The sequence below is a fragment of the Dermacentor andersoni genome, unplaced genomic scaffold (assembly GCF_023375885.2).
Source record: "Dermacentor andersoni unplaced genomic scaffold, qqDerAnde1_hic_scaffold ctg00000516.1, whole genome shotgun sequence".
In the NCBI taxonomy this organism is placed as follows: Eukaryota; Metazoa; Arthropoda; class Arachnida; order Ixodida; family Ixodidae; genus Dermacentor; species Dermacentor andersoni.
Window position 1 is genome coordinate 27,501 of NW_027315200.1, and position 12,500 is coordinate 40,000.

The 12,500-nt window shown below is 56.3% G+C and overlaps 4 non-coding genes across 4 annotated transcripts in view; 1 reads left to right on the plus strand and 3 right to left on the minus strand.

The window, feature by feature from the left end:
• Positions 1-506, minus strand: part of LOC140214614 (large subunit ribosomal RNA) — a 3,960-nt gene extending 3,454 nt beyond the window's left edge. The window contains exon 1 of the ribosomal RNA XR_011891551.1: positions 1-506. This exon is cut by the window's left edge and continues 3,454 nt beyond it. This is a non-coding gene — a ribosomal RNA (large subunit ribosomal RNA).
• Positions 507-1,669: 1,163 nt separating this feature from the next.
• Positions 1,670-1,822, minus strand: LOC140214617 (5.8S ribosomal RNA). Its single transcript, XR_011891554.1, has one exon. It is a non-coding gene; the product is annotated as a 5.8S ribosomal RNA (ribosomal RNA).
• A 1,574-nt stretch (positions 1,823-3,396) lies between these two features.
• Positions 3,397-5,211, minus strand: LOC140214612 (small subunit ribosomal RNA). The gene has a single exon (XR_011891549.1). It is a non-coding gene; the product is annotated as a small subunit ribosomal RNA (ribosomal RNA).
• Positions 5,212-10,027: 4,816 nt separating this feature from the next.
• On the plus strand, positions 10,028-10,219 carry LOC140214620 (U2 spliceosomal RNA). The gene has a single exon (XR_011891557.1). It is a non-coding gene; the product is annotated as a U2 spliceosomal RNA (small nuclear RNA).
• The last annotated feature ends 2,281 nt before the right edge of the window (positions 10,220-12,500 follow it).

Sequence of the window (12,500 nt, forward strand, 5' to 3'; positions counted from 1 at the left end):
TTACACCGACGCCGCCGGCTCCGCGGTCTTCCGGAGACTGAATCCCACCGCTTTCGAGCTTCGAGGGCCCACCCGTTTTACTCTAAGCGGTTTCACGTACTCTTGAACTCTCTCTTCAAAGTTCTTTTCAACTTTCCCTCACGGTACTTGTGAACTATCGGTCTCTCGGTCGTATTTAGCCTTAGATGGAGTTTACCACCCACTTAGGGCTGCACTCTCAAGCAACCCGACTCACGGGAGGCTTCATCCCGGGCGCGCAACGGCGGAGACGGGCCTGGCACCCACTCTGGGACAAGCCCCTGTCAGGGGGACTTGCACCGTCGCAAACACCCGAGAACGTCGCCTCCCATACACCACATTTCCCGACCGCCTGCAAGGACGGGGGATTCGGTGCTGGGCTCGGTCCCGTTTCGCTCGCAGCTACTCGGGGAATCCCTGTTGGTTTCTTTTCCTCCGCTTAGTGATATGCTTAAATTCAGCGGGTTGTCTCGCCTGATCTGAGGTCGACAACGGATACATCGCTTTCGCCCATTCCAGCACGACCGAGTACGACGCCCTGCCACGTCCTTACGGACGAGGCTGGCAGGCGGCACAACGCCTGCGCGCGTGCGTCATACGAGCGGTATGCCGAAAAGGACTCGACACGTTCGAAAACCCAGCGCCAACCGAGTGCGACGCCCTACCACGTCCTTCGCCCAACACGGAGCTACTTATAGACGAGGCTGGCAGGCGGTGAACCGCCTGCGCGCGTGCGGCGCACGAGCAGTTGCGTGGTAAGCGACCGTGTCTGAAGCCCAAACACCACCGAGGCAAAGATCGCCTTAGCAGCGCGCCGCTTCAGCGGGCACCGCAGGGGCGACTAAAACCTGGCGGGAGGCATCGTCTCGTGTAGCGTCGCCCCTGCCCCAACTGGAGTGGCCCAGTCTTTAGGGGACAGAGACTGCGAAGCACTTGGACCGACGGCGGACTACGACGGAACGCTTCAGCTCCGCCAACGGGGCACCCACGCTCTCGAAGGAGACATTTTCCGTTTCGCGGCAATTCTCCGCCGTGCCGTGACTCTTCTCGCTCGCAGACGGCGCTGTCGCGTCGAACCGCTTTCGGGGGCCACCCTTCTCCTCCCCGCTCCTCGCAAGAATCTGCCGATTCCCATTCCTGCGACGAAGCCCGGAAGGGCGCCCACACAGCTGCGGTGACGTGAACGAGCGACCAGCTCTGGAGCTCGACGTACTTCGAAGGCAAACAGCGCAAATTGCGATCGCGCTGGCTTTGCGCACGGCGCGGGAATCGGCCGGCGTTTCATTCCCACGTTTTCCGTGCACGCAAGCGTGCGCTTCCGACTCTCTCGCAAACGTGCGCGCTACATGGCAACAGACGTTCGCGCCTCGTGCTTGGACCGCTCTTTCCCTGCAGGTATCCGACTCCATCCTGCGGCGGTCTTACTAGAGGCGCGCACTCGTCACGCTGCAACACACGCGAGACAGATGTAGTATTGCCTCGTTTCCGTCTTTTCGAAGAATTGGCACAACGGTTTGCCACCGTCTCCCTCTCGTGAGGCCGCTGGCGCGTGGCTTTAGCGCTCAACGTACTGTCCATGATGCCGACGCGGTCAAAACGAGTCGACGGACGCACGTTCCCTGTGCGCCGAAGTCTCTCTTGATATGTGATCCGACCCTCAGACAGACGAAGCCAAGGGAAGACCCAAGGCCGCAATGTGCGTTCAAAGAATCAGTGCTCAGTGTGTCCTGCAATTCACACCAAGTCTCGCAGCTGGCTGCGTTCTTCATCGACCCGAGAACCGAGTGATCCACCGCTTAGAGTCGTGAAAAATAGTTTGTTCAATTCAGTACAGTACAACCAGGGTTTTAGGCACGTGGCGTCTCCCTGTGTGTGGTTTCGAAGAGCGCCTTTCGGCGTGCGCTCCTCCAGTCTCGCTCTTTCGGCGGCCGCGTCTCAGCAGCTGAAAGCCTAATGGCACTCCACTCCTGCTACTCGCGCGTGTGTTTTGCGCCCACGCCTTCCTCGCTTGCCCTCGAGGCACCTTATGCCGTTTGCGCGCACTCGAAGCCGGTTTTACCTGCCAACCATCCACCGGACCCGTGTGTCTCGTGTGCACGTTCACATCGCTCCACTAAAAATTGCAAAGAGCGACAGAGCCATGATTAGGGCTAAGCCGCTGTGGAGTCTTTAACGGCTACACGGCCACGGGCAGGGCTTCACCCCCATCGACGTGCTTCGCTTCAGTCAGCAGTAGGTTCATAGAAGGGCCTCAAACACACACACACTTTCGCATCGGCAGATCGCCGCAGCATAACCGCTGTTGATCCAACAGCCTACTTGAGACGAAAGACAAGAGCCCGGCGCGCGTACTCGCGCAGCTCTCCAAAACCACTCGGCCAGTGCCAGGGACGGCTCCCTGCGCCGGCGCCACAACAAGTCTACTTGAGGCGGAAGACGAAGCCAGCAAGGGCCTGGCCGCAAGTGCGTTCGAAACCGGGACTACAGTCCCTCGTCTGTCCGTACTTCCTCTTTCGACGTGCGGCGCCTTCCCAAAGCGCACAAGTCCGCTAACCGCAGAACGCTTCCGACGTAGCAAAGCCGCGTTTCCTTCGGTACTTCGCAGCAACGCCGCCTTTCCCTCGGCGGCGGGCGAATAGCCTGCAGACGTCGTCGCATTAAACCGCGATCTCGACACCTCGCGCGTCACGAGCAGGAGCCGACCGGCAGCCTCCGGCCCTTTCGGACTCGGTGGCATTTGCCGCGGAGGACGGGAGAGCACTTTAGGCCACGGTTCCTTCCGTACTTGGCAGCCGCACCCTCATACCGACAGTTCCATGACCGACCGAGCGCCACACCGTTCCTTTAGTACTTGGGTGGCAACAAAGTCGGGTCGTTACTCCATACTCGCCGCAGGAAGCGACCGGCAGCCGCCAGCCTTTTCAGACTCGGCAGCGTTTGCCGCGGAGGACGGGAGAGCGCTCGCACCACGGTTCCGTGTGTGTACTAAGCGGCAGCGGCATTAGCTCTCGACCGTCAGTTCCTTGACCGACCGCACGCTTCGCCGTTCCCCTCGTACTGGGCAAAGCAGCAGGTCGGGTCGTCTTACTCCCATTCCGCGCAAGAGCGCCAAAGCGGACAGAAAGCCCACCCAGTGTGCGTTACGCCGTTTCTACCCGCGGGCGCGGCCAAGCCAACCGTCCAAGGTTGCAGCCGGCGTCCACTGGGCGCAACAAATTTGGCACGGGGCGCCCCTCAAAATTCAGGCAGTCCCCGGCATGTTCGGGTATAGCCGTCCCCGCGTCCAAGCGGGGCCAGCGGCGGAAAGCGTCGGGCGCAGCGAGCTGCTTCACCCACACGGGGTAGAAACAATGGCGCTCGCCACCCTTCACAATCCGGTAATGATCCTTCCGCAGGTTCACCTACGGAAACCTTGTTACGACTTTTACTTCCTCTAAATGATCAAGTTTGGTCATCTTTCCAACAGACCGGCGCAACCGAAAGGCCGCGCCGGACATCGGTCCGAAGACCTCACTAAATCATTCAATCGGTAGTAGCGACGGGCGGTGTGTACAAAGGGCAGGGACGTAATCAACGCGAGCTTATGACTCGCGCTTACTGGGAATTCCTCGTTCAAGGGGAACAATTGCAAGCCCCTATCCCAATCACGAAAGAAGTTCCACGGGTTACCCAGTCCTTTCAGACAGGGATAAAGACACGCTGCTTCCTTCAGTGTAGCGCGCGTGCGGCCCCGGACATCTAAGGGCATCACAGACCTGTTATTGCTCTGTTTCGTGCGGCTAGGAGCCGCTTGTCCCTCTAAGAAGGTTGTAAGGTGCTGGGAACCCCGCACCTATTTAATAGGCTAGAGTCTCGTTCGTTATCGGAATTAACCAGACAAATCGCTCCACCAACTAAGAACGGCCATGCACCACCATCCACCGAATCAAGAAAGAGCTCTCAATCTGTCAATCCTCCCAGTGTCCGGGCCGGGTAAGTTTTCCCGTGTTGAGTCAAATTAAGCCGCAGGCTCCACTCCTGGTGGTGCCCTTCCGTCAATTCCTTTAAGTTTCAGCTTTGCAACCATACTTCCCCCGGAACCCAAACACTTTGGTTTCCCGGAAGCTGCCCGCCGAGTCATTTGAGTAACTCAGGCGGATCGCTGGTTGGCATCGTTTATGGTCAGAACTAGGGCGGTATCTGATCGCCTTCGAACCTCTGACTTTCGTTCTTGATCAAAGAAAACATTCTTGGCAAATGCTTTCGCAGTAGTTCGTCTTGCGACGGTCCAAGAATTTCACCTCTAGCGCCGCAATACGAATGCCCCCGTCTGTCCCTCTTAATCATTACCTCGTATTCCAAAAACCAACAGAACAGAAACGAGGTCTTGTTCTATTATTCCATGCAAGTTTATTCAGGCGACTCGCCTGCGTTGAGCACTCTAATTTTTTCAAAGTAAAAGCACCGGCCTTCTCGAGGCACACAATGAAGTGCACCAAGAAAGGACCGGCATGATGTTCAGTCCGAGCCGTCGCATCGGGTAGATGCACTACTCGTCTGGAACTGAGATCCAACTACGAGCTTTTTAACCGCAGCAGCTTTAGTATACGCTATTGGAGCTGGAATTACCGCGGCTGCTGGCACCAGACTTGCCCTCCAATTGATCCTCGTTAAAGGATTTAGAGTGTACTCATTTCAATTACGGGGCCTCAAAAGAGTCCCGTATTGTTATTTTTCGTCACTACCTCCCCGTGCCGGGAGTGGGTAATTTGCGCGCCTGCTGCCTTCCTTGGATGTGGTAGCCGTTTCTCAGGCTCCCTCTCCGGAATCGAACCCTGATTCTCCGTTACCCGTAACAACCATGGTAAGCAAGTAACCTACCATCGAAAGTTGATAAGGCAGACACTTGAAAGAAACGTCGCCGGCTCGTGGCCATGCGATCAGCACAAAGTTATCCAGAGTCACCACACAATACGGGCCGAAACCCGATCGATCTTGGTCTAATAAAAGCACCCGTCGCCCAAAGGGCTTCAGGCTCACTGCATGTATTAGCTCTAGAATTGCCACAGTTATCCAAGTAGGAAGAAACGATCTAAGGAACCATAACTGATTTAATGAGCCATTCGCGGTTTCGCCTTATTTCGGCATGTACTTAGACATGCATGGCTTAATCTTTGAGACAAGCATATGATTACTGGCAGGATCAACCAGGTAATCGTTCAACTGCGCGTCCAGCCTTTCAAGCAGGCCGGACGCCGTTTTTGCGATGCCGAGGCCACCTTCAGGCGCCCCAACACGCTTCGTTCTCGCAAAGGGTAGCACTTTGCACAGTCCGAGACGACGGCGTTCGAGCTCGCTACGGCGCCCTCCCCGCAGGGCCGGGTATCGCCACGCGGCAAGAAGCACGCAACATTCTCGATAGACCGGTTGTGTCGACTCGATCGCGGCTTGCGGTTTCTCTCGAGCCCGCAGCACTGGTGGACCGACCGACACTTGCAACGTAGCCGAGACGGCAAAGCCGCTAGGCGACGGGTCACGCCCGCGCCTTCGGCGCTTTCGTATTTGATTCGTCCGAGGACGATGCGGAACACACTTCGATATCGTGGAAAAAGCGTCGTCCGACAACCAGCCCCTAACGCATCAAGCGGATGAGGCTGCAGACGTCAGCTGTGGGATCCACGGGAGCGATACCGGGGACACGCTTGACGGGCACGAAGCCCGCCGCATATCAAACACCCAGGTCGCTTTGGGGGCGACTGCTCTCTGGGACCCCCATATAATAGCAGCGATAAGTACCCAGACCTCCATGGGGCCGTACTCGTGCCACTTTCGACGAGCGTTTGGCGAAAATCGTGCCGCCTCGTAACGCCGCGAGCAAGATTGAAAGCTTACGTCGGCAGCACAATGCCGAAGTCGTGAAAGCGCAGCGCGTCTACCGAATGCGCGAACGGCAATTTCTCGCTAATGGCCAGTACGGTTTCCTGCACAATTGCCTTTCTGTCGCCCTACGGGGCCCCCGGCCGATCGATTCGAGGCACGCTAGCACGGCCCCTTCGCCATTTCCGAGCACGAGTGCGAACAGTGCGGGCGGCGTGCTCGACGCCCCGGCTGACGTCGTTTCGGACTTTGTCTCTTCGCGTGCTCGCGGCAACGCCGCGGCCAACGACGACGTCTGCGCGGTTCTTTGCCGGTTCCCGGCGTGCTATAGTGCAGCCCTCTGCAGGGTGACACCGGCTCCGTCGTGGCCGTGCGGCGGCTTGTACGCAAAAGTTGCGTCAAAGGCGTCGCGCTCGCGCCGCCCCGGCACACGCGGTTTCGGACTTTGTCTCTTCCAGCGCTCGCGTAGTCGTGGGCACGATTGTCGACTTCGGAACGGTGCGCGGACACCGCCACGAGCACGCGCAAGACGAAAATCGCACTACGGTACAATGTCGGCCGGGGCCCTACGGCCCCTTACAGTAGCAGCGATAAGTGCCCAGACCTCCATGGGGCCGTACTCGTGCGACGCGGCGGCGTACTGCGCCGAGCCGAGCGCCAATATTTGGCTTTTGCAGGGCGGATTCGAGCTCTGGCGATTGCCGCGGTACCGCCGCTCACCGATTCAAGGCACGCTAGCGCGGCCCCTTCGCCATTTCCGAGCACGCGTGCGAACAGTGCGGGCGGCGTGCTCGACGCCCCGGCTGACGTCGTTTCGGACTTTGTCTCTTCGCGTGCTCGCGGCAACGCCGCGGCCAACGACGACGTCTGCGCGGTTCTTTGCCGGTTCCCGGCGTGCTATAGTGCAGCCCTCTGCAGGGTGACACCGGCTCCGTCGTGGCCGTGCGGCGGCTTGTACGCAAAAGTTGCGTCAAAGGCGTCGCGCTCGCGCGCCGCCCCGGCACACGCGGTTTCGGACTTTGTCTCTTCCAGCGCTCGCGTAGTCGTGGGCACGATTGTCGACGTCGGAACGGTGCGCGGACTACGCCACGAGCACGCGCAAGCCGAAAATCGCACTACGGTACAATGTCGGCCGGGGCCGTACGGCCCCTTACAGTAGCAGCGATAAGTGCCCAGACCTCCATGGGGCCGTACTCGTGCGACGCGGCCGCGTACTGCGCCGAGCCGAGCGCCAATATTTGGCTTTTGCAGGGCGGATTCGAGCTCTGGCGATCGCCGCGGTACCGCCGCTCACCGATTCAAGGCACGCTAGCGCGGCCCCTTCGCCATTTCCGAGCACGCGTGCGAACAGTGCGGGCGGCGTGCTCGACGCCCCGGCTGACGTCGTTTCGGACTTTGTCTCTTCGCGTGCTCGCGGCAACGCCGCGGCCAACGACGACGTCTGCGCGGTTCTTTGCCGGTTCCCGGCGTGCTATAGTGCAGCCCTCTGCAGGGTGACACCGGCTCCGTCGTGGCCGTGCGGCGGCTTGTACGCAAAAGTTGCGTCAAAGGCGTCGCGCTCGCGCCGCCCCGGCACACGCGGTTTCGGACTTTGTCTCTTCCAGCGCTCGCAACCATGTCGGGGCCGACGCCGACGACTGCGTGGTGTTTCAACGATTGCCGGCGTGACACAATGCAGCTGCGTGCGGGATGCCAGCGATTCCGTCGTGTCCGTGCGGCGGCTTGTACGCAAAAGTTGCGTCAAAGGCGTCGCGCTCGCGCCGCCCCGGCACACGCGGTTTCGGACTTTGTCTCTTCCAGCGCTCGCGTAGTCGTGGGCACGATTGTCGACGTCGGAACGGTGCGCGGACTACGCCACGAGCACGCGCAAGCCGAAAATCGCACTACGGTACAATGTCGGCCGGGGCCGTACGGCCCCTTACAGTAGCAGCGATAAGTGCCCAGACCTCCATGGGGCCGTACTCGTGCGACGCGGCGGCGTACTGCGCCGAGCCGAGCGCCAATATTTGGCTTTTGCAGGGCGGATTCGAGCTCTGGCGATCGCCGCGGTACCGCCGCTCACCGATTCAAGGCACGCTAGCGCGGCCCCTTCGCCATTTCCGAGCACGCGTGCGAACAGTGCGGGCGGCGTGCTCGACGCCCCGGCTGACGTCGTTTCGGACTTTGTCTCTTCGCGTGCTCGCGGCAACGCCGCGGCCAACGACGACGTCTGCGCGGTTCTTTGCCGGTTCCCGGCGTGCTATAGTGCAGCCCTCTGCAGGGTGACACCGGCTCCGTCGTGGCCGTGCGGCGGCTTGTACGCAAAAGTTGCGTCAAAGGCGTCGCGCTCGCGCCGCCCCGGCACACGCGGTTTCGGACTTTGTCTCTTCCAGCGCTCGCAACCATGTCGGGGCCGACGCCGACGACTGCGTGGTGTTTCAACGATTGCCGGCGTGACACAATGCAGCTGCGTGCGGGATGCCAGCGATTCCGTCGTGGCGGTGCGGCGGCTTGTACGCAAAAGTTGCGTCAAAGGCGTCGCGCTCGCACCGCCCCGGCACACGTGGTTTCGGACTTTGTCTCTTCGAGCGCTCGCAGCGATGTCGAGGCGATCGCTTACGTCTGCACGGTTTCCGGTGTGCTACAATGCAGCAGTCTGCCGCACTACACCTCTTGGTTGCCGAGGCCAGCACGGCAATTTACTGAAGCGAGCGCATTGCGCCCAGGCGGCAGCGGACTTTGTGCTTTCGGGAGTGCTCTTGCTGTAAAATTTGAACGGCTGCAGCTGCGCGAAGCAAGTGTACCTATTTTCACTCTCTCTCTGTCTGCCTTTGAGGCGACTGTAATTTCACTTTAAACGCAACTGGAGGCGGGAGCAACCTGATGAGAGTAGGTGGACTTCGGTACATGTTGTAATTTAGAAATTGCTTTCAAGCTTTGAGGACATACACCTTCGCGCCATCTGCTTTCCCCGTCTCTTTGGCACTTTATAGTATGTGCTGCATGCTCTGCATTCCAAAGAAACACGCCTGTGTCTCTCCCTCTCTCACGTTCTTCTTCTTTTTGTAGCTGCTGTTGTAGAAGATGCTATGCTCTTTAATCGCTGTAACATAGAGTGCTTGCACAAGCCAACAACTGTTGCGCGTTTTTTTTTTTTTTTTTTCTCTTCCCAAGACGTTTCTGCCATTATTCACTAACTCTCGTTCTTAGTATGCAATGGAGCGTTAGCTCGCGCCATCTACCTTTCTTTCTGTATTGCAAAGTCCGCAGGTTTTCCTAGTTCCGTACACAGATGGCGCTAATGCGTTTTGGCGCCAGGTTCGAACGACCTCGCTGTACTCGTGTTTCCCATTTGAATGTTTCAAAGGGGTTTGCGACAGGGGGTGGTTCTTGTGCAAGGCTGAGCTTTCCAGCTGCGTTTAAGCTATGCTAGCATGTGTGCGTATATATATATATATATATATATAAATACACAAACACACACACACACACACACACACACACATGCATATATACATACACACACACGGTAATGGTAAAGATGATGAGGTAGCACTTTTTTTTTTTTTTTTACAATGCCTGTGTTTCAGATGGCGATCTTTCTCCCCTCTATGTTTCCGGTGGGAAGGAGTGTGCAGCGTTTTCTATATTTATTTTGTCATTCACTTCTATGTTGCTCGTCTTCGTACATGGGGCATGCTACCTAATTCTACCGGTCGATTCGACACGTTGCGATCCGTCCCGGCCTGTGCCGTATCAAAATTTTCAGTGGGCCTTGCGGTAAATAAAAAGAAATGAAGGAAATGCGCGTAGTATATTACAATTGCACACGGGCTTGAAACGAAGCCCTCAAGGAAGGTCACCTTGAGCGGTCGCATTCAGACGGAAGTAAGCATTCCCCTGGCGCGTTTTTTTCCGCTCGCCTGTTCCGTTTTCTACGAGGTTGCCTTGGTTGGTTTCGCGTTACAAGCAAGCTTGCACTCGGGTCTCGTTTCTACGCGACAGCGTTTCGTTAACAGCGAAAGACTGAGGCGTTGCGAGTTCATCCGTGAGATAGGGAGCGTTGAGTCTGTACACAGGCTGAATTTTATAATATTGCCCACGCTGTTGCTGAGGTTACCCATGTCGGCAGGGCGCCCACAAGGCAGTAGTACAATGAAGTGAAGTGAAGGACATCGCTTCTCGGCCTTTTGGCTAAGATCAAAGTGTAGTATCTGTTCTTATCAGCTTAATATCTGATACGGGTTCTATATGGACCCACGATATTAAACCTATTTTTGGAAGTTGGCGGAGTGCTTGAAGCCTGCTTCACCTCCGCCGCAGGTCGGCCCGGTATTGCACTACCTCCGGGATCGGCCCCGCTCACTTAGGTGAGACTTCATTCAATCAAAATGAAGAGCACAAGCTCAACGCGAGCAGTGACTTGACACGCACCATTCCTATACTACACGCAACGATGCCGGTTCGCGGACCACGAGAGTAATTAAACTGCCACTCCATCTGTGTGTAGCGTCGCACTTGTTGCGTCGCAAATGGGACAGCCGCTCCAGCAAATTTCTAGTTATGGGCTTCGAGAAAAATTAATGAAAGCAAAAGAAAGAACCAGAATTCCTATTTGTCCGATGTCTCTGAATGATTGTCTCCTGTAAAGAGCCACTTGGGGGGATGGGGGGTAGGATTAGCCGTGGGGTTCGCAATCAATATGAATCCCACTCAAAGCCAACACTGGATTTTGGAGTTCACTATCGCTTGGATCCGTAAACCACCGCGGCCACGCAAGCTCGCCCTGCCGCCGAAATCCGCTGCCCAAGTGGAAGAAAGATTCCCTATGAAAGAAAAATAGAGTGCCCGATTTCTGGCAACTACTGTGCAGCCTTTGTGTACACATTTTCGCAGCAGTGGGACCGAGCGCCTCGAAAACAAACTTGTCGTATGCCCAAATGTGGCGAAATATATTCAAGGGTTAAAAGGTGCCTCATCTTTCTAACCTGTATGTTACGAAGACCTGTTGCTACCTTTTCATCATGAACATCATCATCATCATCATCCTGGCTACGCCCACTGCAGGGCAAAGGCATCTGCCATGATCCTCCAAGTACCCCGGTCAGGTGCCGATTGTCGCCATGTAGTCCCTAATCTAATCTGCCCTCCTAACTTTCTGCCACCCCCTGCTACGCTTCCCTCCTCTTGGAATTCAGTCTGTAACCCTTAATGGCCACCGGTTATCTTCCCCCCAGATTGCATGCCCTGCGCATGCCCATTTGTTTTTCCTGGTTTAAACTTTGGTGTCATTAACGAGCGTTTCTTCTCGCACACCCCAATCTGCTCTATTCCGATCCCCCCGTGACGCCACACCCATCATCCTTCTTTCCAGAGCCCGTTGCGTCGCCCTCAGTTACCCTTCGGTAATCCTCAAAGCTTTTTGTTGGGGCACTCGTGGCATCTTTCTCGTTTAATGAAGTCAAATTTTTTTCAGTTTTGGGGGAAAACTCAATGAGCTAGGCGCGATTGTGTCCCTGGCGCCGCTCTCAACAAGATGGCGGCGCCCATGCTTTTTGCCTGCAGGTTCGGCCCTACGCAGAACACGCCTGCCGGGCAGTGTAGCCACGTTGAAGGGGCAAAGCGTAGTGCAGTGAAGCGCTTGCTCGGGCGAAAAACGCAAATATGAGCCAAACAGGAATTTCCATTATTGGAAATTCCAGTTCAGTTTGCGCATTGCGTTCGCCTAAGGTAAAGAACACAAATGCGAGTGCCACAGCAGTCAAGTCAAAGCTTAGGATTGCGTATCATTTTTTTTTTTTTTTTTCTTTTCGTGCCTTTTACTCCTGGCCTGCGTGGCCCTAGCGCGCATGCACACGAAAGTAATGAAATGCTGAAAACACGAAATAATGCGGTGCGGCTGTATCATATCTATTTTGTGCGCTTTGTTCTTTGTGGACTACAGCGGTGTGCGTCATGAGAAAGTTTCGGTGCCCTTCTTGGGTGACCAGTGAAGCTATATTTAAAACCACATTGATTTGTACGGTTATTGCTACAAACTGCGTGTGGGTGTTTTTCTTTTTCGCTGCCAACGATGGGTTATCGCAACCGCGATCGGTTCTGCTGCTACGCTAGACGCGTGCTTGCCAACGGTTGGCTCTATACGCGACCCGCGACGCGTGGTCGGCACATTCAAGCAGTCAATTGCAAACCGTTCCAAGAAAAAGGATGTACTCCACTTGCCACCTAGTTCGACGATTGTACTTTCTGACCCTCGAGGAAGCGCCGCCTTCCCACGTTTTCTATAATACGATAAGATTCAGAGCGACCGCGACCACTTGTCTTTGTCAATATCTCGGAAACGCTTTCTTTGTTTTCTTTTTTTTTTTTTAAATCCAGATACTCAGACGCGCCCGTGTTCACGCGCACTTGTTCTCTCCGATAAGCAGGGAAGCTCGGTTGGGGTGGTGTCGGGCCTTGCGCATGCGCTGCTGAGCTCGTCGCTTCGCCGGCCGGTCGATGCTGGCGCGGTACTGGTAATGAACTTCGACGTGCATGGTGAAACGTCACTTTGTATTGCCACTGTAGACTAGCAATGCAATGTGTTTGCGAGCGATTGGATAAATGAGAAAGCGTGCACTGTCTACAGTTCATGCCCCTCTAGAGTA